The sequence below is a fragment of the Podarcis muralis genome, chromosome 9, assembly GCF_964188315.1.
Source record: "Podarcis muralis chromosome 9, rPodMur119.hap1.1, whole genome shotgun sequence".
Taxonomy (NCBI): domain Eukaryota; kingdom Metazoa; phylum Chordata; class Lepidosauria; order Squamata; family Lacertidae; genus Podarcis; species Podarcis muralis.
Window position 1 is genome coordinate 30,168,031 of NC_135663.1, and position 27,022 is coordinate 30,195,052.

At 42.9% G+C, this 27,022-nt stretch overlaps 1 long non-coding RNA gene across 1 annotated transcript; it reads right to left on the bottom strand.

Moving 5' to 3' along the window:
* Positions 1-3,912: 3,912 nt before the first annotated feature.
* LOC144328938 (uncharacterized) lies at positions 3,913-14,178 on the bottom strand. Its single transcript, XR_013394320.1, has 3 exons — positions 13,886-14,178; positions 4,728-4,866; positions 3,913-4,030 (listed from the first exon to the last, which is right to left on the bottom strand). It is a non-coding gene; the product is annotated as an uncharacterized LOC144328938 (long non-coding RNA).
* Positions 14,179-27,022: the final 12,844 nt, after the last annotated feature.

Consider the following 27,022-nt stretch of genomic DNA (forward strand, 5'->3'; position numbering starts at 1 on the left):
CTAATTCACACTTCCTGAAATAATACAGGAACTGAACCACAGCTATCCTTTGAAATTCCACTTTTCTGAATTGTGCTATGCAGGTCTCCAACCAAAATAATGTGTACAAAAATGGATACAGTGTTTTAATGTTGCATTTTACACTGTTGTGACCTACCATGGGAACTTCTGGGGAAGAGCAGGTTATTATTATTATTATACACTATGATGAAGAAAATTGCTTACAAAAACATGTATACTGTACAAACTTGCACACAAAAAAATGTCTTATTTGATCATCAGACAATGTGTATTTTATTTGTAAAACCTTTGGGCATGAAATTTACTTCCAAGATACTTCCTTTGAAGAATTCTTTCTCAAACAAATAAATCCTTCCTATTGCAAGTACAGTGATACCTTGGGTTACAGATGCTTCAGGTTACAGACTCCGCTAACCCAGAAATAGTACCTCGGGTTAAGAACTTTACTTCAGGATGAGAACAGAAATTGTGTGGCAGTGGCGTGGTGGCAGCGGGAGGCCCCATTAGCCAAAGTGGTACCTCAGGTTTAGAACAGACCTCCAGAACGAATTAAGTTCTTAACCAGAGATACCACTGTAGATCATCTCATTTCAGGTATATGAAATTTCTAACTAGCAGCAAAATCTGTTAAACTGTGGTTTTGATGTACAACATAACTAATGCCTTCCATGTAAAAGGTCCTAGGAGTGGCTACTGGTATATCCAATTATGGCAGGGTGGAGGGCCTATTCATTCCGAGGGCCAGATTGCAACTTCCTTAGCCTTCATTGGTGAGTGGGCAAAAAGAGGGTAGGCAAAAAACCAAAGAACCACCAAACCACCATCCAAAAAAAGAAGCAACAAGGGGGGGGGAGCATCTACTTCTATCTCCCCTGCCCATTGTCGCAAACACATATACAGTGGTACCTCGGTTTTCAAGCATCTCGGAAGCTGAAGGTTTCGGTTTTCGAATGTCGAAAACCTGGAAGTAATTGCTCCTGTTTTTGAATGAAGTCAAACGGTTTCTGCTGAGTTTTTTCCCCAATTTTCTCAATGGCCTTGGTTTTCGAATGTTTTGGTCTTCCGTAATGGATTACAGTGGTACCTCAGGTTAAGTACTTAATTTGTTCCGGAGGTCTGTTCTTAACCTGAAGCACCACTTTAGCTAATGGGGCCGCCTGCTGCTGCCGCGCCGCCAGAGCACAATTTCTGTTCTCATCCTGAAGCAAAGTTCTTAACCCGAAACTGTTCTTAACCTGAAGCACCACTTTAGCTAATGGGGCCTCCCACTGTCGCTGTGCTGCCACCGCGCGATTTCTGTTCTCATCCTGAAGCAAAGTTCTTAACCTGAGGTACTATTTCTGGGTTAGCGGAGTCTGTAACCTGAAGCGTATGTAACCTGAAACGTATGTAACCCAAGGTACCACTGTATGTTCGAAAACTGAGGTACCATTCTATATCAAACACCATGTACACAGCTCTCTCTGTCTCTCTCTGTCTCAGTATTCCCAGCCCTCTTCATTCCAGCACGGGGGGGGGGGGGGGGGTTGGCTGTAAAGACCTCTCTGCCTACTCTTTGGAGATCTAAAGGTGATTGGCAGGTAGGGACGAGTAAATCTGACAATTCTGGTTTGTCTCCATTTCTCATTTTTCCAACCCTAAATTCGGCTCTCCACATTTGTGCCATCAGTTTTGTGAAGCTTTTTAAGAAAACAGTCCTCTGCATCAGAGTGCACATTCCTTCTAATATTCAATAGCAAAATCAACGGCATGTATGCATCCAGTCCCAAAACTTTCTGGTGGTGGTGCGAAGAATTGTAGCTAGCTGTCTAAATGTGTGTTACTATTGAAACCGTGTAGATGGGAACAATTAGCACCTACTCATGTGAAGCGAGTATTAGACACATACTGAGATCATGCCCCGGATCAGCTTTAGGCTAAGTACCACAACATTCTCTTACTCCAGTGGAAATGATTATTCTAAAACTTGGATGCCTAATATGGGGAAAGGTAGCTTTAAAAATATGTGGTGTAAAAGGAATGGCGATGTTTCAAACCGATTTCATTGAGTGTGAAGCTGTGAGAAGATTCTGTTTCTTCATGCATCAGTGCTAGGAGTGCATTTGCAGTGTAGATTCTTTCCACCCTGCCAGGGATTTGACATTTCCAGTTGTTGTTACTTCTTCTGCGTTGTCGAAAGGCATGAAAGTTACAAGTCTGAAGCTCAGGCGCTTTTTAGCAAATTGCTTTTGGCTTGTAAAACCGACTCGTAAAAAAGCATCTGCAATATAACCAACAAGAGATTTCCACTCCTTGTTGGCCAACACTGAACTTTGATGTCAGAAGCTGATCTGTTTCACACACAAAAACACCCAACACACACACACACACACACACACACACACACACACGTGCTAGCCTCTACACAGGGATTTTTAATTAAGGTTGAGCTTGGGTGGGAGGTTTCAAGGGAGTTGGTCTTGTGTCTTACCTACCTCCTCATGAATTCTCTAATTATGCCTTTGCCGTCTACTCTAGGCATTGTTTCAGTATCTCCTGCTACTCTGCCTGTACCAGTGGCCAGGCCCTCTGCCAACACTGCTGGCTTGGCTAACACCTCTATTACCACTTCCCTGTGGAGATGTGCACCTGTCACCTATGTAAATCTGGCACAGCTAAACAAACATGGTATTACCCTTTCCCCGCTTCCAAATAAAGCATTATTGAATAAAGCAAGTTATATATGAGTACAGACAACTAGTACAGATCTTCCCCCCAGGACCACTTTTCACAACATGCACATTAACCCCAACAATGAATACTGGTTTTATAATAATAATATAAATTATGTGTCTATTGCATCATAAAAACATTTTATAAAGAATATCCAGTAAAGCTAGATTCTGAAGAATATAGCTGTACTCTGAAGACAAAAAACCTACTGACTTAAGTGCATATGGTGCTGATTTTCTGTTGGGATTTTCCAATTTTGCTATATGATCAACCAGGTCAAACCAAATAGCATGTATTTTTTAAGACTGCCCCCTATTTATGCTGGTATATGAGCCAACTCCTAGGGGCCTATCATAGTCTCATTGCTGAACAACAACATGCAGGGCTCAGTGGAGTAGGAGGCCAGCCAGCCAGAAGAGTCTCTTAGGTGTACTTGCCTTGTAGCAGAATCAGCATCCAAAATCAGGTCCAGTCCTAGGGTCAGGCAAACAGCAATCCATGTGGGCAGACGGTCCAGGGGGCAGGGAATCCAATGATCAGGGAGCCAAGAGAAGCAGGAAGCAGCAAGTATCTGCCTGCTGCTGGAAGCTCTGCTTAAGAAGGCTGAAGCCAGCTGTTTCTCATCAGCACCTTCTCCTCTGAGTCCTTGAAGGCTGATCAGCTGCAGCTGGATACACTCTGCCTTCTCTCCTTTCAGGCTGCTGTTCAGCAGGCGAAGCTGGCTCCTGGCCCATGACAAGGCCGAGGGCACTTCACTCCCCCTTCAAATAATTGTGGGGGCCAGGTTCCCCTAAAGTTGTTGGGATATTGCCATTTATTGTGATTGATTAGGCAGGGCAAGGCTTACCTGTCCCTCCATATTTTATTTAAGTTGGCTCTGCCTTGTGCTGGCATCACCTTTCATATGGCAGCTGTTTTATGTAACATGTTTATATGTGCATGAGGAGGGTGCAACAGCCATGCCACTTGGGACTGGTGTAGCTCCCGCAGCAGGGGGGGGGGGCTCGGCGGGTATGGTGGGCTCCATTTGTTCTTCGTCCCTTGCCCCACCCCCACGCTCCACCACTGGATACAAATGTAATAAATAAATAAATTTCCTTATACTGGGTATTTAGAAAGAAAGAAAGTCTTGAAAGAGATAACATTTATTTATTTATTTATTTATTCATACATACATACATACATACATACATACATACATACATACCACGCCCATCCACTGGAAGGACAGATCCTGAAGCTGATGCTCCAATACTTTGGCCACCTCATGAGAAGAGAAGACTCCCTGGAAAAGACCCTGATGTTGGGAAAGATTGAGGGCAGAAGGAGAAGGGGACGACAGAGGACGAGATGGTTGGACAGTGTTCTCGAAGCTACGAACATGAGTTTGACCAAGCTGCGGGAGGCAGTGGAAGACAGGAGTGCCTGGCATGCTCTGGTCCATGGGGTCACGAGGAGTCGGACACAACAAAATGACTAAACAACAACAACCCCACCCATCTGGCTGGGTTTCCCCAGCCACTCCGGGGAGCTTTCAACAGAACAAAACTTCAGACATTAAAAACTTCCCTAAATAGGGCTTCCTTCAGATGTCTTCTAAAAGTTGGATAGTTGTTTATTTCCCAATAGTACAATGGTACCTCCAGTTGCGGACACGATCCATTCAGGAGCTCCGGTCAGATCCCGAGGTTTCCGCAACTTTAGGGACCGCTTCTGCGCATGCGTGTGGCATGGAAGAGCGCTTCTGCACATGCGCACACAGTGAAACACTTCCAGGTTTGCCACTTTCGCAACCCGAAGTTTACGTTACCTGAGGGTAACGTAAGCTGAGGTGCTACTGTAGCCCTGATTTAAATATGGATTTGATAGTATTCCCAATTCAAATATGGATTTCAGATCATGATTGGGGACTGATGAAAATTGACATTTTCTTTGTTTCTTTGAGCTAAGTCAGTTCACAAATTGTTTAGATTTTGTGTTGTCAAATGACTCACCTTGTGTTGATAGTCCTGATGGGCAGCAGAATCCTAAATCTGCTTAGTCAGTAGTAAATCCCAGCTGTGTTCAATGGGGTTTATTCTCCATCAAGAGTGGTCAGGACTGCATCTTGATTTAGTCTTGCATCTGAATTGCCTGTAGTGACAAATGAATGGGAGAGATGGGAATTTCAGCCATGTCGAAGCCTTTTTAGAAATCCATGCATGAATCATTGGAGAAACGATTCAATGACCACAGGGACAGAGGACAGGGGGAATTTTAATGGGGCACAACTGGAAAACACAGAATGTATACTTAGTGATTTTTCAAGTGTATCCATCCTCATTGTAAATGCCTGAGCTGTGAAGAGCAAATCAAAGAGTAGCCAAACAAATGTTACACTGATGAAAATGCTGGGTTCCTTCTTCTGTGACTAGAATTTGGGGACAAAAGGGATCACTGATAATTATCCGAAAATAAATAAATGAGTAATCTAATGCTTATAATAAGGCCCGTATAGTTAAAGCTATGGTTTTCCCAGTAGTGATGTATGGAAGTGAGAGCTGGAGCATAAAGAAGGCTGATCGCCAAAGAATTGATGCTTTTGAATTATGCTGCTGGGGGAGACTCTTGAGAGTCCCATGGACTGCAATAAGGTCAAACCTATCCATTCTGAAGGAAATCAGCCCTGAGTGCTCACTGGAAGGACAGATCCTGAAGCTGAGGCTCCAGTACTTTGGCCACCTCATGAGAAGAGAAGACTCCCTGGAAAAGACCCTGATGTTGGGAAAGATGGAGGGCACAAGGAGAAGGGGACGACAGAGGACAAGACGGTTGAACAGTGTTCTCGAAGCCACAAACATGAGTTTGACCAAACTGCGGGAGGCAGTGGAAGACAGGAGTGCCTGGCGTGCTCTGGTCCATGGGGTCACGAAGAGTTGGACACGACTAAACGATTAAACAACAACAATGCTTATAATAAAGGGGACATGATAACTATTTCACAAATAGCAGTCACAGTAGAAACAGGAATCTCTGAAACCAGAAGCCTCTGCAGCTGGAACGCATTATGGAAATGCAACATACTTCTCGGATTTTCAGGCCCAATTTAGTCAAGGTTGTTTGGCAAGGGGTTGGCACATTTTGAAATATTTAGTTTCATATATGTTGGTGGGTGTGGAACTCAGAAAAAGGGGCAACAGCAGCACACACTCCCAATGAACCTACTTAAGAAATATCTCACACCATGTGGAGAAACAATTTGGGTCAGCAACCATAGGAACCAATGGTTGAATGAGGATATACTTGCCCTCTCCAGCCTTGGTTGTTACCAGGAAATCTGAAGAGTTTTGAGGGCCAGACAGAAATTCTTCGAGCATCATCGGCTTCCTATCACTGGTGTAGACTCCAGGAAACAGTGTTTGGGCTTCCTCACTGTTAGGGATGGGGGAGAAATTTGATTCCGCACAAGAAGGAAGTGAAGCATATGACAGGTGTAGTTCCTAATATTCCAGGCTTGAGCAGGTGGTTGTTAAGGGAAAGCTTTACTCCCATACCAACCATACAAAACCAGAGTCTGGTGTTGATTATCCCTGCCTGAATTTCAGATTATGCTATTCATGGTCCCCACCTCTCCATAATCACAATGTTCCATATCCAATGAAGGATTGGCTAGAAATTGAAATAATGAAATAAATAATAAAATAAACACATGCAATCATTATTTTTTACTGCCCCCCCCCATTGCCTCAGGCAAACATCACATTTAATGTAATCACATTTAAACTGCCAAACTTCTTTTCATATTTTCCATTTTAGGAGGCATTTTCTCTCACTTTACTTCTCATTGTTAAAATCTGTCTTCTCCAAGTCAGCTACAATATAATTTAACGGCTTGGTTTGATTTAACTGTTGTATGTTTACCTATTAGGATTAAAATAGGCAAAAATCCTATTACTGTTAATGAAGTCCTCTCCTGAAACAAAAGTAAACATTCTGCCTGTTAAGCCATGCAGTCATTGGTTAGCACTGAAAGGTAATTTAGGATCTATGATGACAGATGTGCTGTACCATGAACTCTTATTGACCTCGCAATAGTGTGTGCAGTGGCTACAGGCTTGGGCCAGATTCTCTGCTCTGTCCTTTTATGATCCGTAGCTTACAAAGCCTTGCCTGGTTCAGCCAGGGGCTATTGAACTACCGAATTTACTGTCTCCGTGTGAAATTATACGGCGCACTGCAGTACTGTATTTTGTTTCTGACATGTTTATGGGATAGCAATCTTTTGAGTGTGATTGGAGTTATATCCTTAGGTAAGTCTGAAGCTGTTGCCATACCCAGCTTTATTATTAAATCTAAATCTACACCCAGTGCTGCTCTGCCTGTGATGTACACACACACACACACACACACACACAGAGAGAGAGAGAGAGAGAGAGAGAGAGAGAGAGAGAGAGATCGCTTCCAAGTCCTCAAAAGTCCTTCTGCAGTTGATCTTAAAATCACACACAAGTACGCAGAGAGGGAGAATCTGTTCACAGGGCTGTATCCAATGGTGTCCTACCCACTGACAGGAGGTTCTTTGATGCAGCAAAGGCTTTTATCAGTGAGATGGGGGAAGGAAGCAGTTTTTGTTAGCAGCTATGCCCCCCCCCCAACCTCGATCTCCAAAACCTGTTGCAGAGAGTCAAAGACCCTCCAGAATAGTATGGGAGGTGGCTCAGAGGATTAAAGTGGGGAGGGGGAATTGGCACCCCCTGCTTCCCTGTTCAGCTGATGGAGCATTCCATTGGATCAAAGAGACTTTCATGAAAGGTGGCTGCTCATTTGAGATTTACCTAACTTGAGACTGAGATGGCTTTTTTCTACCACCTCCTCAATTAGAGTGGTACCTCGGGTTACAGACGCTTCAGGTTACAGACTCCAGTAACCCAGAAATAGTACCTTGGGTTAAGAATTTTGCTTCAGGATGAGAACAGAAATCGCATGGCGGCAGCGGGAGGCCCCATTAGCTAAACTGGTACCTCAGGTTAAGAACAGTTTCAGGTTAAGAACGGACCTCCAGTCCGAATTAAGTTCTTAACCTGAGGTACCACTGTACTGTATCTAAAGCCTGTGCACAGCAATGGGATCTCGGATGAGGGTAAACAGCTGGAGTGTGAGATGCCTCCTGAGAAGATGCGGCTAGATCTGCATGCTCTACAGATTGTGATTTTTTTGGGGTGATGAAAAAAGTGATGGCAAATTTGCACTGGAAAATGTGGAAAATCACTTGATGCAATGTTATACAACCTCCCTGCAGACAAATCATTACAAAATATAATAAACAGTGTACATCCTCTAAGCTTTCCCTGCAAACTTTGTGCGAACCAATCTATATGAATGCTCAATAAATTGGTTGTCTCAGCCTTCCCACCCTTCAAGTCCAAATGCATCTCTTTAAAGCACATGGTTTCTCCAAAAGAATCTTGGGAACGGGCATTTTCTTCCCATGGAACCACAGTTCTTCTCCTTTGCCAATATGTTCTTCATTTTCTTTTCATTTATTAGACTTATTAGTCGCTTGTCACCCAAAGGTCTCCAAAAGACTCCAAGAGCAAAAAAGATATATAGCACATAATACCTGAGAGAAAATAGTGGGGGAATCTTATAATACTTCATATAACATAATATCCATTAAAAACACTCAAATGATAAACAAAGCAATAATCAGACCCATTAATTAACAAAACCTCAACCTCCCCCTAGTCCAAAAATCATTCACATCAAACCAACATTTTTCTCTCCACCCACCCCATTAGACCTCTGGCCAATAAGAGGGGCCAGAGGTGGTCCTCATTAGCCCCAGGGCAATTGTCATTTGTTGCTGAGTCTTATTTGTAGCTGGACAGGGGGAAGAAAGCCTCCCCATGCCCACAGCCAGCTGTTTCTTCTTTGGCTGATTGACAGGGCCAAGGTGGTCTCCCCCTTGCAGTTGGTTTCTCTTGCCTGCAGCTTCCCAGTGGACCTTGGTCCCTCAGCTGACAACAGAAGCTGTCCTCTCTCCCGTTCCAGGAAAACTGAAGTATGGAAAGGAGTCATGGCATGGACTATTCCCCTATTTTATTGAGAGCCAGTGTGGTGTAGTGGTTAAGAGTGGTAGACTTGTAATCTGGTGAACCGGGTTCGTGTCCCCGCTCCTCCACGTGCAGCTGCTGGGTGACCTTGGGCCAGTCACACTTCTCTGAAGTCTCTCAGCCCCACTCACCTCACAGAGTGTTTGTTGTGAAGGGAGGAAGGGAAAGGAGATTGTTAGCCGCTTTGAGACTCCTTAGGGTAGTGATAAAGCGGGATATCAAATCCAAACACTTCTCTTCTTCTTCTTCTTCTTCTTCTTCTTCTTCTTCTTCTTCTTCTTCTTCTTCTTCTTCTTCTTCTTCTTCTTCTTCTTCCCTGTGACCTTGCATTTGGTTTGGTGCTGCTTGTGGAAAGAGCCCCAAGAGAGAATTTTCCTGACCCAGCAAAAATCGTGGTTAGCGGCAGGGTTCCTTACTGCAGGGCATGGCAATGAAAACAGTTTCAAACCAGGTTATATTTATAATGTGGAAGTAGCTTTAGGACACTGCTGTACTACAAAGGTCATATGATTCATCCCCGAGTGAATCCAGATGCCAGTCTCAAGCTGTTGGAGGTTATAAGGGATTAGAGAAATTCATGGAGAATTAGGCTATCAAAGACTACTAGTCATGAAGGTTTTATATATATATATATATATGAGAGATGGAGAAGAATTTCATTCAGTCTGCATTTTTAAGAAATCTCAACTAATTTGCACCTCCCAGGCTACTACTACACTGATCAGAATGTAATTATCTGCCGGATATTGCACTTTTCTGAATTTTGCCACCCAGTACTTGGCTCAAAAAGAATTCAAAATGGGTCATAAAATGTGTATATTAAGATCGTCTCTGTATTTTAAGATAAGATATAGTTAGAAATTAATCAACTGAGATACCCAGCCAGGTTGGCAGCATACAATTAATAAAATTATTGTTGTGTTGTTTTTATACATATTTCATGATAAAATAATATTTAAGTGCAAATTTTCAGACACATTCTTTTTAAAATGCAGATTCAGAAGGACACGGGATAGAATGGGCTTTGGAATGGATTCATTAAAACATTAGCATATCATACTTTCAGGTTCAGAGTCAACATGTCTCTTTGAGCCTTTTCAGACTGGTGGTTTTCTTGCAGGTGTTTTCTGCAACATATCATCATAATAATGCATTGGTAGAGATTATATACTAGGCTGCCCACATGCCATTCTGCTTTATTAGCTCTGTGCTGCTTCCCCAGTGCTATCCTATTTTTGCCACATGGAGGGTCACTTTTGTGCTATATTGCACCAAAAACAGGGCAAGCCCTCTTCTGCTGGAAAATGTGTGGCAGGGAAATTTATAGGATTTCAGCAGGGAACCACAGGACATGCACCAACTGGAAATGAAGCTGTATGGCCGCCCCAAAACTCTTGTAGGCACAGGCAGGAATGAAAGCAGTGCTGCATATAACTGCCCCAATGCCATCATGAGCACAAATAATCATGAATGCATGACCAAGGCCATGCTGTGGAGCCCAAGTCAACTTGTGGACTTCCTGTGGGCAAAGAGAAAATGAACTTGTAATGGTCTAGATTTGAAGACTGAAAAAATATTGGCTAATAGAAAATAGAATAGCTGAATGTTAATGGATGAATACTACATTTAGATGCAGGACAGAGAACCAGAAGTCTTTTAATTCTTTTCATTTTCTTTCCTCCCACCTCTCTCTCCTTTCTCCCCCCCTTTCTTTCTGCTTTTCCCTTTTCTCTCTCTCCTCCCCCATTCATTTTTAGATTAGAATTTAGAGGTATTTCTTTTACTTTGGTGTATTTTAAAAATAAACTTTTTATTGGCTATGAACTTTTGTATATCTTTGGGAAAGTATAAATAAATATAGATATTAACAGAAAAAGAAAAACAAATAGGATGCTGAACTAGATGGACCTGACCCAGCAGGGCTCCTTTTCTGTACGTAGCAGAAATTCTTTACATTAATGTAAGCCTATATTCCAACTCCTAAAAGAGCAATCGACCCCAGTGCTAACTCCTGAGAGAATTGAACAGGTTGACCAGGAAATCCAGAAAAGTTGCTTGACTCGATGATTGTTGCACAGTCTGGGAAAGGAGCTTGTGCCAACGTGAATGGGCTTCTTGTTGAGCTTTACTCAAAATGAAAACAATTGTTTAATGACTCCCACACCCCACTTTGTGCCCAGATGATAATTCTGTTTCATCTATCAAGCGTTCTCACAAGATACAAATTTCAGGAGTAAATCTGGGGATGAGGTTTATTATGAAGCCACTCACATTCCATTTTAGTAATCCCGTCTGCTTCTAAAACAGATTTCAGAGGCGTATTCGTGTTCTGCTGGATAGCTTTAATGGGATTACCTTTAAGGCTGTTCTAATAAGTGGTGTTATTAAGTTGTCTGGCTCACACTGAGTCTTATACATAACCACTGGAGTTTCCCTTCTTTTCTCCTGGTTTTGTTACAAATTGGAATTAGTGTCTATCTGGTGTAGGGTTTCATGTTTTAAAGAGGATTGAATCTTTCAGTTAAATCCCCCTCACTTTTAAAAAAAAATTCTGCTGATCTTGGAAAATCCCATTCTCTCAGTCTACAGAATATGCCTAGAACTGGATTAGAGAAACCGTTTATCCACCAGGGATTCTGATATCAGGTCTCCTGTAGAAGAAGGAAGTACACAAACACACGCACAAAACTTTGTAGCAAGTATTTTTTGAAAAGCATCCAGTTTGGAACAGAGTGACAGCGAAATGTTCTCTTTCAATAGCAGTATTTTAAAACATTGTAGATCAGGACTCCGAAAGTAGACTGGGATCTACTGGTTGATATCTGGCTTCCATTTGTCTGACAATAGTGGAAGATTCTGCTTCCCCCTAAAAAAAAAAAAAAAGGAAAAGGAAAAAAAGGGGGGGGGAAAGGTTGCTGAAAAAGAAGGCTTGAATGCAAAGGACTTGTGAGCCTGGTTCTGGTACTGATAACAAATTCCTGTGCTGACCGTCTGCTCAGAAGTACACTGCTCATTACTTCTTTGTGTATTTCTGTATATGTATTCCATGGTTTTGTACCTGGTTCTGCCTGTGGATCTCAGGATTCTAGTTTCTTTTTACAAAAACTACTTGGTAGAACTGTCCAATTGCAACATCTTTTTAGGATGTGAAAGCACGGGATTGGGGAACTTTTTTGGCTTCGCCCTGTAGGCCGACTTTGACAGGTCAGTGGGAAAACTCACCTTTCAAGCGCATTACATCATCATGACTCAACAGGATTGGCAAGTTGGTTGTCCCACCTACCTGCCCAAAGTCCCTTGTGCAGGGCTCCCAAGTGACCAACAGCTGGCTGGTGGTTGCATTTTTTACTGTGACTACCTGCAAACTTGTGCATTCCCTCATAGCCTTGGTTTGACTAGTGGACTGCTCAATGCATTCTGAAATACTGAATACATTTACTCGAAGAATGGCCCATAGGTTTTAATGTAACTTACGGGAAATAAATCATGCTCAGGTTTGAAGCCCAGTGTCTCCTCCCTTTCTGAGGCATGTTGCTGGGGAAATTACTGTTTCGGTTGTCTGCATTCAGTCATCTCTGGGACCTTAGGAAAATATTCCTTTTGTTTCTTGATCTCTCATGAACCTTAGAAAAAGAGGTTTGATTCCTAGAAGACTAAACTGTGTATGTATAATTTAACCTAGGATCCTATATATGCTTCTCTTTCAAGAGTCTGGAATATTCTTAGATCTAGCACTGCTTCTGGATGGGTGGCAACTGCTGCAAAGAGGCTTTGTTTTAATAGCTACAATTTAGATGCCAGTGACAATGGGGCTTCCCCCCAGGTCCTAGCTGAAAGTGTAAGTGTGTGTGTGTGTGTGTGTGTGTGTAAATCCCCTTTCCAGTCACACTGGGAGAATCAAGAGATAAGCCTTGCTTCTGCAGCACTGATAAGGATCACCAACCCCATGCCTGTAACTATATATATATTTTTAAAAAAACTAACACATGCTATGTAACTAGTAAACACCTAGTCTGTCCCGTCCCCCCAACTGAGCTTTATTTTGAAATAGGTTAGAGACGGAGTACTCTTCAGCAGCAGGTGCAGGACACTTAATAGAACATAGGGAACGGTCGCTCATACTTGCCTTCCTATATGAGCTTTTCTTTTCTATCCCTGTCTGTTTTGAAGATACACAACCATAAAAAAATGGGCTCTAGTCCAAAAGCCGCTCCCAGTTGTGAAGTTTTGGGGGTAACACGGAAATTAGGGTAGGAGTTGTACATTCTGGCATAAACCCAATGAGTGACAGCAGGGTCATCGATGCTGGTTTGCTGGGGATTGTTGAGCTCCAGCAGGTAGTGGCGCTTGAGGCGGGAGCGGATGGCCATGAGCTTGGCCTTGGCAGTGTGCTTCTCCAGTGACACGTCATAAGTGGCTGGGTGCAGCTGTGGTGGCAGCAGGAACAGGAGTGCGGGCTTGTATTTGAAGCTGGAGGAAGGGAGCTCCGCCATCTTGAGAGCGGCTGGGATGGAACCTAGTAAACATCTAGTTTGATCCTTATTTTGATTTGCCACACTGAATGAAAACTCTGCCCTCCCCCCCCCCACCACTGGAGTCATTGGGAAAACAAAGGAAAGAGTCATAAGGAAACATTTGTGGGTTTCATTTTCCAAGTGGAAAAGGAAACATGAAATGTAAGAGTGACAATAAAAATAAGTAAATAACTATTGGCTGCTTAGATTCCCAGATTTGTTTGCTGCCCCAGTCTCTTCCTGCAAGTTGGCTGTCAGCTGCTATTCATCTTTCCTAACTTCCAAATATATATATATATTTTACAGTGCTTTTCTAGATGTCGCCTTATGAAGTCACATTTTTGTTTGTAGAAGGAGTTGGCGGGTGACTTACGGCGAGTGCCACCATCAGCTGACTGCCTCTCCTAAGCAGCCCCTGTTGAAGCAAAGAAAGCTGCATGGGAACCATGCCTGACAGGACCGTGCACATTTGTGCTGTGGAGATGGATGGCAGCCTATAGATGTGTAATTGCTTGCCTTGCTCAAATGAAGATGAAAAAGACTCGCCTCTTCCAGTTGGTTATTGATCCTCAGAATTGCTGAAATGACGGCGACAAATGTTTCCCAGCGACAGCCTCTGATCAGCCCTGTGGTGATTTTCTTGGACCTCCGTGGCTCCCTTCCTTTCAGAGTAAACAGCAGGTATGATCGATGTTTCTGCCATTCATTTCAAGCTGTCCCTGTGACTTATCACAAAGATGTTCCAATTAATGTAGGCTCTCCCAGCTGAATCTCTTAGCTTGGGCAATTTTGAAACCCTCTTCAAACTTTTCCCATTCTGTTCCCCCACAACTAGCTCACATTCCTAATCTTCATGTGGTGCCTATTAAGAGAGCCTAAATATAGAATGTAAAATCTCTGTATATTTCAAGTTATCTGCAACCCACAAGGGTGGGTGGGGGGGTAGAATTAAACAAGAGAGTAGTAGGCAACCGGCCAGCAATATCAGGGCTTTAACTAGCATATGAAGTATTTATAGAACACATAAGGAACAAAGGAAATGCAGTATTTCCACCAGGGAAAGCTTCTCTCGAGGTTTCAGTACTTTTGTCCTGTCCTTTAGCCTTGTTTTGAACAAGTGTGCCAGCACTGGAGTTCAGGCAATTCATAGTTTCATTTATGAAAAAAATATTAAAAACACAGGAACCAAAGTGAATTAAATTATCATATCAAAGCTGCAGGCGGTCCTGCTTGCTTGGGAGCATGGCCACTGAATTCAATGGGGCTTATTTCCAAGTAAATGCATATAGGCTTGTGCTGTAAAAGTACCAAGATAATCTGACAGATGCACATTCATAAGTTGCTCAATGAACAATACGGAAGTTATTTAGCAGATTGGCTCATGAATGAAATCAAATGATCCTGAGGGAACATGCAAAACATTAAGAAGACAAAAAGCCCTGCAGGATCAGTCCAAAGACCCAGCTAGCCAAGCAGTCTCTTCTCACAGTGGCCAGCCAGAGGTCTATGGGAAGCCCACAAAAACTGAGCATAAAAATCTCATTTTAATGCACGAGGGGTGTATATTTGTACACATGGCAACAAAACCAACAATAGGGAAACAACAGCCTGAGAAGGGATGGGCATATTTTTGTCTGCTAATTGGGCACGCATTTTCCATGGAAAGCAGATGCATGACCCAACAGTGTGCATTTGTTTAAATAACTTATAACAATTCATTGCCTTTCAGCCATGCTTCCAAAGAGATTTAAATAGCAGAAATGCGTCTGGTTGATCTAAAGTTGCAGAAACCAACCATCCGCCCTGGGTTTTTTATCTATGTAGGGAGGGAGTAGCCAAAGAGAAAAAGTATATGGAACAGCTCTGAATCTATAAACACATTCATATGTCAAGCGCTGTGGGCCCATACTGGGATAAAGTGGCTTTCTCTAGCACCACCCTCGATGTCCACCTGCAGGGAAAAGCCTACATGTAGAGATCTGTATGTGAGCTACAACCCATGTGGAAAGCACACACACATATAGTGTTCTGGGTGCATAAACTTTCCCCTGCAGATGTTCATGCTTAACGATGGGGGCCAAGACCAAAGGACAGTGCACATAGGGATGGGAACAGCACTGTGACCCTGGACCCACCCCTGTCTATATATAAGAGTATAATAAGAGCCCTATCTAGTCCAGCATCTCATGGGAAGCCCATAAACAGGACATGAACACAGTAGTTCTCATGATCCTCACAAACTGATATTCAGAGGGATACTGGATACTGGAGGCAATATACCCATAACACAAACTAAACTCAGAACATTCATGGTATGAAAAGTTAGAGGATTTGTTGGGAATCTGAAGTAAGATAGCAAAGTTTGCCCCCAGTTCCAGTCACCTACAGAGGCAGCTTAAGGTCCAAAATAGTTTACTGCTGTAGAAGATAAGGCTTCAGTAATACAGTTCTGGGTGTTGATATATGCATGCAGCTTGAAGGCTTTTGACTTTGGCAGATATGTACATGCAAGTACTAAGTATTTCTGTTGCTCCAGCAGTTCAAGTTGTAATGGAGACTCTGACTCACTTCTCAAAACTGACCCCAACACAGAGAGGAGCAGACCCCAGACCAAATGAGCTGACATGCCTTAATCACTTATATAGACGGCACTGGGCCATTGTCATAGCAACTGGCTTGGCTGACCTTGCACCGGTTGGCTTATCTCATACATGGGGTGATTTGTATTCATGATGGAAATCAACCCCTCCCTCCATGTCCTACGGGGTCTGTACTTACTGTAAACAAAGCAGTATGACCACTTCAAAACTGTTACTAAGCACAAGTGATCTTGAAAGTGGGATCCTATTTAACTGCCATGCTAACACCATGAGCACACATCATGATGATGGCTTGATAAAAAAGATGTATGGAAGCACTCTGCAGGAGGGGGCAATGCACTGGAAGCACAAGAAGATTTACAAGGAGAAGCAAGAACAAAGATAACTCGCAACTTACGGATTCCAGTCCTTGCAAAGTTCCCATTTGGGTTCATATGCCAGTCATCCAATGCGTATCGGAACAAAGCTCTCTTCCTTTTTCATTTTGGTACCCTTTGGGGATGAAATGGGAAATTGTGCGTGGAATGATAAGTAACTCTCTGCACATTCCATATTGGCTGAGCTTCCCAAGTTAAATAAAAATGTTAAAAACCTCTTTCTTTCTGATTTCACAGTTGCTTAGCTTTACCATTTATTTCTAGGTATTAAAATCTGTGCCTGTTCCTTGGGCTCCGCTGGACTGAGGAAACAATGGGACCAAAAGGCAATACTTAAAGACTACTGAGCGTGTAGAGGAAACCCAAACGACACAGGTCAGTAGCTTTTAGCTGAGGATCTTTCTGTACTCTGAACCTCGTACAAATCAATAAAAGATCCTCGTTTCCTTCTAGCTGTTCCATGAAGAAGAGAAGAGAAGGTTGTACTCTATACATTGCTACTTCTATTAGGTAACTGACCTCTATTGTTAACTTTGAAAGCTATAAAATAAAGGGACCCTTAGAGATTCTTCAGAGGCTAAACATAGACTTTTAGAGCTGGAAGGGATCTGAAAGTGGGGTGGGGGGTGATGCCCACAACGATTTCTACTGTGTGCAGATGTGCCCATGGCCCCCAAAATGTTAGTGACCCTTGCCCTACAGCATGCATTATTATTATCTACTTTATTTATTTTAATTATTTCTATGCCATCTTTCATGTAAACATCACAAGGCGGTTTACAAAAATACATTAAAATGTCATTAAACCTTACAGAACAAATAAAAGAGCGAACAACATTGTACATTCCTGATTATTTGGGCTCATGGTAGTATTGGGCGGTTACACACAATCTCGATTTTAATACTGTTCGTATCCACTGAAGTTTTGGGGTTAGACGTACTGTTTCCTTTCCCATTGGGGCATGTCCCATAATGTCCGGCTGGAATCCTGCAACTTTTTGTACTGCAAATATTCCAGTTCATTGTTTGTCCCACTTTGGTTGTGTTGTAGCCCATCCAGACACCAATAATGTGATGACATTGGGGGTGCATTGCCAAACAACTATTAAAGCAGAATGGTGTGTGGATGGTCCAGTCAAAATACATTATTAATGTACTGTATGATTGTTACATCAATAACATGTTGCAGAATACACAAAAAACAAAAACCCAATCTGGAGGTCCCTAAGTTATTATGGTCAAGTAGTATTGATCAGCAGCGAAGACCTAAGAGAATAATGAAGTTTTGGGCAGATACCAACATGCCATCAGTTTTGGTATCTGCCTTATTTCAGCAGGGAGGTGGTGGTACAAAAGTGAAGGTGCGACCTTACTGTTAGTAAGACAGTTTGGAACGGAAACCTGACTTCTTACATTCCTACCTCAAATACCAAAGACAGAAGTCTATTTCCATTTAATTGCCACATGCTCTATTCATACTATTGGAGAAGTTCATTAGTAGATGGGGCAGTGCAAGCTGTCATTTGGAGAAAAAAAATCCACCACCATTGATCTTCTCACCAAGACTCATTTGATAAACTTCCAAGGAACCGTTTGCAAGCTGCAGTTCTAAGAACATTACATGAAATTTCAAACCTTGTTCAAACCCAAACATGCATCTCTTAACAGTTCAGAACTCTCTGAAAATTGTATTGTATCCAATAGGTAAAGGTAAAGGGACCCCTGACCATTAAGTCCAGTCATGGCCGACTCTGCGGTTGCGGCGCTCATCTCGCTTTATTGGCCGAGGGAGCCGGTGTACAGCTTCCAGGTCATGTGGCCAGCACGACTAAGCCACTTCTGGTGAACCAGAGCAGTGCACGGAAACGCCGTTTACCTCCCTGACGGAGCGGTACCTATTTATCTACTTGCACTTTGATGTGCTTTTGAACTGCTAGGTAGGCAGGAGCAGGGACCGAGCAACGGGAGCTCACCCCGTCGCGGGGATTCGAACTGCCAACCTTCTGATCGACAAGTCCTAGGCTCTGTGGTTTAGACCACAGCGCCACCCACGTCCCTATTGTATTCAATAGTAAGATTTAAAAGCATCAAAAACCTTAAGCTGAATAGCAAATAGTAACTAGTGAAAGCAATGAGAGGTTATTTCCATCACCATGGATCTGTGCCATTGATGACTTCATGTCTATGGAAAAGTTTAAATATTCTTTCTTACATGAAACCTTGGAAATATTGCAGATGGATGATGATTTTGAGAATACCACTGAAGTTTACAGGAACCTGTGCCATGGCAGTGCTGAGTAGGAAAATAAGGTCACTGATGAGAGGAAATTCTATGTGCAGGAGTCTTATAAGAGAATTCAAATAGATCTGGCAGAGAAAGGGATGTGGTTAGACATTGGCATCTTTAAGCTGTCAGCAGCATTACAACCCTTGACTCAAAGGCATGCTAAATTTCAATTGCTTGGTACCCAAATGTAATAAGTAGGCCTGTCCTGATGCATCACAGGATGAGGAAACAATGAACAAAAATGGCTCGCAATCTTAGCTAGTACCTAACGTTTCCCTTAGATTAAATTGTGCAAAAGTTATAATTCCAGTTAAGATTAGTGCAAACTGTGCAATACTTGATAGATTACGCACATCATATTCTATGATTTAAAATGTGTGTCCACAATACATTGAGATCTGTTCTCAATTGGGCTGTTTACTTGTGGAATAGCTAAAAATTATGGTGATGAGACAAATTACAGGTTAAAACTGAGACCTCCCTTTTTGGGGGGAAACTAGTGGTTTACTGTGTAATGCACCTGTGTGATGCATGTACTGGGAATAACAAGGCTGCAGCTTCCATGATCAGGGGAATCACTTCCCTGTTTATGGACTTTGCTGCTGCAGAATTCCATTTTTTCCCAATTTTTGGAGCCCATTTGGAAATCTGAGTACTCCTCCATCCCACTACACCCCATTATGAAGACAGATGAAGTAAGTGTATAAGTGTGTGGGGGGGGTGCAGGCACACACCCACACTTTGCTTTTCCAGGCAGTCTAACTAAAAATCAGATCCAGTAAAATAATAACAGATTGTCCTAGATTTGCATGGTTTTACACAGGGTCCCTCAACCCACCATTAAATTAAAGCTCACAGTAGCAGACTGCACACATCTGGTCTTTGATAGTTCGAGATCTTCATGTACCTTCTTGATTTGGACACTGAAAAACCACCAACAAATCACAGAAGGCACTGATGGATATTGGTGGCCTATGATTTGACAGTGGTTTAAAGGTGACCCCTTGTAAAATTACTGAGACATCAGAGCTATGATTTTGCACAGTGGCAGCCCTGGAAAGCACTATATCCACAATTTTTATAGTCCCAGATGAAACCTTTGATTTGATTATGGAGGGCATTAAAATTATGCAATTTCAGCATGATTCACTTTACTGGATCTGCCTTGTACATAGCTGTCAACTTTTAGATTTGAAAATAAGGGATCAGCAGCCTTGAAAATAAGGGATCAGCAGCCTCACCTGTTCTGGGGACAGTCTACGGGACATCTAACAATCTGGGATAGCAGCGGGAAACGTCGCTGGAATAAGGGAATTTCCCGCAAAAAAAGGGAAGGTTGACAGCTATGGACTTGTAGCTGTACTCGCTGCCTGCCTGCCTGCCTGCCTCTCTCTCTCTCTCTCTCTCTCTCTCTCTCTCTCTCTCTCTCTCTTTCTCTCCATTTTGCCTCTTTCTCCCTTCTGTTTCTCCCTATACTTCCTCTCTCTGCTTCCTATTGAACCCCTGTTTCTGTCCCCTGGCTGCTGCCTTCCTCCTGCTAGGCTCCCAGATCACTTTCCTTTCCCACCTAGCCTTCCCTCCACTTTCTTTTCTACTTTTCTGGTATATAAATGATGCTGATTTGAGCCTTGAAAAGCAAAGAGAGCTGAAAGAAAGAGGGCAAATGCCACTTTTCCGATTCCCTTCTTCTACCCTATGCACTTCTCAAGAGGTAGAAAAGGTAAATACTCTCATCACTTCGCAATGTAGGAGGAAGTGGGGGCTCAGGGACTTGTGGACAACAGGGGAATCCTAAAGGGTGGCACCACACCCATAGGTAGAGAGAGCCAGTGTGGTGTAGTGGTTAAGAGTGATAGACTCGTAATCTGGGGAGCCGGGTTCGCGTCTCCGCTCCTCCACATGCAGCTGCTGGGTGACCTTGGGCCAGTCACACTTCTCTGAAGTCTCTCAGCCCCACTCACCTCACAGAGTGTTTGTTGTGGGGGAGGAAGGGAAAGGAGATTGTTAGCTGCTTTGAGACTCCCTAGGGTAGTGATAAAGTGGGATATCAAATCCAAACTCTTCTTCTTATAGGTAGCGACTCAGTGTGATGTCAACATTACAATGGTAGCATTTCAGGGTTTGTACATATATGAAGGATCATTTCATTTTAAGATCTATGTTTGGAACTTAGCAATGTTTCAGACACCCTCAGTGATCGTTGCAGTAGGACTTGAGATCATCAGTGTTTAGGTAGCCAGTAGCAATGGGATTTTTTTTTTTTTTAAGGAACTGCTTCCTTCTAAAAAAAATTATGCTACACTCGTTTTTAAAATAAATATAAAATACAGATTATATATATATATCTCCAAAAGAACAGGATCCTCTATTCTCTCCATAGCTTAAAACCTTCAACAAAATTACCATTGACCCCTTGCTCTAGTCACTTCTAAATCTAAATCTAAAGCTATTTTCACACAAGTCATTTTTCATTCTCACACAGCGACTGCTATAATCAAAACTATTTTAGTACCGACCTGGAGGGAAGGGAGATTGTTATCATTATTTCTATTTTTAGATGCACCGAATGTGCTTATTACAGCTTGTGGGGAATTATAAATACCTAGATATAAAATAGATTTAATAGATACCATCCATATGCATCACACAGCAATCACCCAGTTGAAAAATGGAAAGCCGTGAAGCCTTGCATGATTGAAAGAATAATTCTACCTAGTGATTGTTCATCCCTTGGTGTCAGACTCCTCAGATATCCTGTCTCATTCTCAAGGGGACTTCAGATTCCTCTCCGGTTTTCTGATTATTCTCTCAAAGTCTTCTCTAATCTGATGCCTGCCAGATGTTATGGACTACTGGTCCATCATCCTTGACCATTAGCCATGAGGGCTAAGGCTTATTCAGGAGGCACCAGGTTGAAGAACGTTACTTTATAGCTTTGTGTTCACCCAGAGAACTATAAAATATACAGTCATACTTCTCAAAATATATTTGGTGCTGCTATATTAAATTAGTTTTACAGTACTGTTAGTTTTACATTGGCTTAAAATAGGTTTTTAACTAGTTTAAGACTATTCTACAATTTTCATGGAGAATTCTATTACTGTCAATCTTATATGCTGAGTTGCAGTGATTTTTTATTAGCCATAATGTGTGGTTTTGACTTTAGCTTTCATAATGCATGGTAGGGGGGGCTTTTTTATGTGTATTGGAAGTCACCTTGGGAGGGCATGGCCCTAAAAGGTGGCTTACAAAATATCTTGAAGTACAATTATGGACATTCACAACATTTTTTCAATACTGAGTAGTGTCAGTAGTAATGTAGTCATCAAAGAAATCTATAAAGCTAATCTTTTCAGCACCAGCCTTTGGTAGAGGATGACACAACTATTATTATTATTATTATTATTATTATTATTATTATTATTATTATTGGTGTACCTCCCTATACCTGCAGGTCTCAGAGTGGTTCACACAATAAAGAAAGGTAAAGGTACCCCTGCCCATACGGGCCAGTCTTGCCAGACTCTGGGGTTGTGCGCCCATCTCACTCAAGAGGCCGGGGGCCAGCGCTGTCCGGAGACACTTCCGGGTCACGTGGCCAGCATGACATCGCTGCTCTGGAGAGCCAGAGCCGCACACGGAAACACCGTTTACCTTCCCGCCAGTAAGCGGTCCCTATTTATCTACTTGCACCCGGGGGTGCTTTCGAACTGCTAGGTTGGCAGGCGCTGGGACCGAGCAACGGGAGCGCACCCCGCTGCGGGGATTCGAACCGCCGACCTTTCGATCGGCAAGCCCTAGGCGCTGAGGCTTTTACCCACAGCGCCACCCGCGTCCCGGTTCACACAATAGAATCATAATATAAAAACACAAAATACACAATCAAAATAAACAACAACAACAACCCAATAACCGCTCCTCCCCCCAAACACATTTTAAACAAGCACCAGATGTCAAATCAGCCAAAGGCCTGATTAAAGATAAATGTTTTTGTCTGGTGAAAAGTGATGAATATGTAATGAAGGTGCCAGGCAAGCCTCTCTGGTGAGAGCATTCCACAAAGTGGAGCCACTGTAGAAAAGGCCCATTTTTGTGTTGCCACCCTCTGGACCAGGGGTCGGCAAGGTTTTCCTTGCCTGGGCCAGTTCACTCCCAGGAATATCACTACGTACATGGGCCGGATCACTTCTGCGCAGATGCGATTTCCGGTGCCGTGGAAGCGAGACCCCGCTCCGCACTGTGCCGTGTTAGCACAGCGCACGGGGACTCGCTGAGCAGGCAGCTCAGTTCGGGGGCAGCTCATGGGCCATTTAAACGACCCCCGTGGGCTGCTTGTGGTCCATGGGCCTCAGGTTGCCAACCCCTGCTCTGGACTTCTCGTGGAAGAGGCACACGAAGAAGGGCCTTAGAAGATAATCTCAGGGTCCAAATAGGTTCATATGGAGATAGGGGCTTCTTGAGGTATTGTGGTCCTGAGCTGCTTAAGGCACTAGAAAAACAGCTACATATGATGCCTTTTTTTAAAAAAAAATTTAATTTATAGCAGTAAGCTCATTCACACATCAGTAGCATTGCTTCAAAAGAGTAAATAAAACAGAGTTTCCATTGCTACAGGAAAAGGTTCCTTCTGTTTACGAGGATGACTTTGGACTCTAAGCTTACATGGTTGGGAGCTAGATTCCTATGGCTGCTTCATGCAAAAGGGAGGTGATGGCAAGGAGACACTTGGGAGTTTAGTGGGCAACCACAAGCCCCCTGCTTACTGGAGGCATGCTAGGTTGTTCAACAGAATAAGGATTGCAGGCTCTTTTCATCATCAAGTCGAGCGAGTAGATTCTCGAATGCATATCACCATCTCAGTATGATATTTGAGAAGTTCCACCTGAAAGTGTTTGGTTTTGATAGCAGAAGTATTTTGACAGAGACAATAAGGTCAGCAGAAATGCTGAAAGGTTTGGCAAAGGAAACGAGTCCCTGTCGCATACAGTTTACTCATTTAATAGGATCTTTTCATGTTCAGGAGGACGGCCAATATGCTTCTGAAAGACAGCCTCACCTCCGTAACCCATCCCTGCCATCCAAGTCCCAGCCTATTATTAATGAAACCATGAGCTGCTGTAGCAAGTTTATCATACAGGCAACAGCAGCTGCCTCATAGATTTAAGAGGTTGTTGGGCTCTATTCTAAAGGCAGTGAACAGTAAATTGGATATGGAAATATCAGCATACAGACGAAGGGGGAAGTTGTTTGGCTACCATCAAAACATTTATATACTGTATAAAAATGTAGCTAAGTGATAATATAAAATAGAGCTACTGCTAAGCTGAATTAAGGACTGATTTATGTTTGCACTTTCACACCCATATTTTTTATTGTATCTTTTTTATTGAGATTATTTTAATTGAACAAAATAAAGTAAAAATAAAAAGTGTATTAAGAGAAAAAAAGGTAAATTATATCACTATGTATGCAAACAATTACAGTTCCATGTATGCTTGTGTGGTATATAGGCATATAAGTGTTATTATTAACCAAATACATATATCCAGTGTTTTTTTTCTGGGGGGATGGAGGGGTACACATACCCCTAAACATTTTGTGAATCTAAGTTTGGCCTTATTCAGTATTTCAATAAGAATAGGAAAATGAGAGTACCCCTAAACATATATATATATGGAAAAAAAGCACTGCATATATCATTATTTATAACCTACTATATGTTTTAATGGGACGCGGGTGGCGCTGTGGGTAAAAGCCTCAGCGCCTAGGGCTTGCCGATCAAAAGGTCGGTGGTTCGAATCCCCGCGGCGGGGTGCGCTCCCGTTGCTCGGTCCCAGCGCCTGCCAACCTAGCAGTTCAAAAGCACTCCCGGGTGCAAGTAGATAAATAGGGAGCGCTTACTAGCGGGAAGGTAAACGGCGTTTCCGTGTGCGGCTCTGGCTCGCCAGAGCAGTGATGTCACGCTGGCCACGTGACCCGGAAGTGTCTCCGGACAGCGCTGGCCCCCGGCCTCTTGAGTGAGATGGGCGCACAACCCTAGAGTCTGTCAAGACTGGCCCGTACGGCCCCTAAATCTAGGGGTACCTTTACCTTTATATGTTTTAATAAACACTACCATCTTTTTACAAACATTCCAGATATAACTGTACTTGTCCATGCATGGTGTACATCTGTAAGCAATCCATCCATAAGTTGCAAGTGTTGTCATATCTTCAACCCATTGACTAAAAGGGGAGCATAGATTTATCTTTCCATTGCATCACTACCAGTTTTTTAGCCATAGTGAGGGCACAAGGAATCCATATACATTGTCCAGTAGTCAAATTCCATATATTAAAAAAGTATAGTATAAACACTGACAACTGGGAAACACTGGCCTGCAAGCACTCCAATTGGAGAGCAGCTTTTACCAAAGGCATCATGGACTTTGAAGACGCTCAAACTCAGGACGAAAGGGAGAAATGTGCTAAGAGGAAGGCATGTTTGGCAAACCCTCACCGTGATCAACTCCCACCCAGAAACCTATGTCTCCACTGTGGAAGGACGAGTGGATCCAGAATTGGCCTCTGCAGTCACTTAAGGACTCACTGTTAAGACTATGTTCATGGAAGACAGTCTTACTCGGCTATGAGTGATCACCAAAGAAGAAGATTAGGTACATAATTCAGAAGACTGTTTAACTCTGAAATTTTTAACTTGTTCTGCACAGTCAGAGTTATACAATCCAATACTTTCTCCCCAAACTTAGTAAGTGTAGGACATTGTAAAAATCATGTGTTTCAAAGAAGCGTTATCCTTATTATATCTCCAACAGCATGCGGTCTTAGACAGTTCCCCCCCCCTATATGTTCCCCATTCAGACAGCAGTTATACTTATATAGTCCCTCCCCAACACCCTTTCAGAGAAAGAGCAAAGTAGTTGCCGAAAGCATTGCCTTCACTTTGAACTGAATTTGCTCTGAACTGATTAGCACTTGTGCCATCATCACAATGACTAGGTGTCCCTTGATTGGCTGGGTTAAATCTAGGAAGATGGAGAAGCACTGAAATTGTACTCGAAGCAGCAGCAACCTGAAGGACATGAGGACTGAAAGCACCTGTGAACAACTAAAGAAATGTAAATCCAAGGAGTTTTCCAGGAACTGTTTTGACTCCCTTAAAAATACAGTTTTCATTGCCAAAACGTTTGTGGGTAAACGTTAGCAGTGGCGTAGCGTGGGGGGTGCAGGGGGGGCCGGCCGCACCGGGCGCAACATCTGGGGTTAGGGCAAATCCACAGGTTAGGGGGCGCAAATCCACGGGTTAGGGGGCGCAAATTACTTGCCTTGCCCCGGGTGCTGACAACCCACGCTACGCCACTGAACGTTAGTACAACAGTAAATAGAATGCACATATTTCTTTAAGCAGAAACGATTTCTTGCTAACAACTGAACACCCTAATAATTATAGCTTTTGTGTTAAATAGTATTATAGGAGACTACTGCTCTTATCTCTGTCTGGAGGAATTTAATTGCACTAATAAAATATTTTCTTTGTCCTCCTCACACTGACAGTTCATTTTGTTCTTTCTTATCTCATTATCGTGTTTCCAGTACATGTCGCCTTCTGCAGCAGTTGTGTTGTGCACATGCTATAAATAAAGGCTTTCCAAATGTGGGGTGGCTGTTCATGCTGCGTGTAAACCCACCCTGGATACCAGTGTAGGAAGACAACGATTGATCCGAGTTACAGCATATGCGCTCACAACACAATGCAGGCAGGGTACTGTTGCCAGAGGCACTGGTTCAGAACTCATCATATTGCACCTTCAGTCATAGGACCCTAGGAAGGTACTTTATACCGAGTCTGCCCATTGCTTCATCTAGATAAGTACTGTCAGAGCTTTTTTTTCACTTGGAGCTCATCAGAGCTCAGTTCCAGCACCTCTCAGGTGGGCACCATTGCTATTCTAAGAGAAAAAGGGAGAAATTCATAGCGAGGTCCAGCACCTCTTTTTCAAGAAAAATTGTACAGTGGTACCTCGGGTTAAGTACTTAATTCATTCTGGGGGTCCGTTCTTAACCTGAAACTCTTCTTAACCTGAAGCACCACTTTAGCTAATGGGGCCTCCTGCTGCCGCCACACCGCCAGAGCACGATTTCTGTTCTCATCCTGAAGCAAAGTTCTTAACCTGAAGCACTATTTCTGGGTTAGCAGAGTCTGTAACCTGAAGCATATGTAACCTGAAGCGTATGTAACCTGAGGTACCACTGTACTGAGTATTGTCTACAGTGGTTTTCCAGGTTTCAGACAACGACATTCCTCACCGTACTGTAGCTCCCAGGGATTGAACCTGAACCTTCTGCATTCAAAGCAGATGTTCTCCCACTGAGCTACAGCCCTTGTGTACACACCAGCTGTCTTCAACAAGCTATTCCAC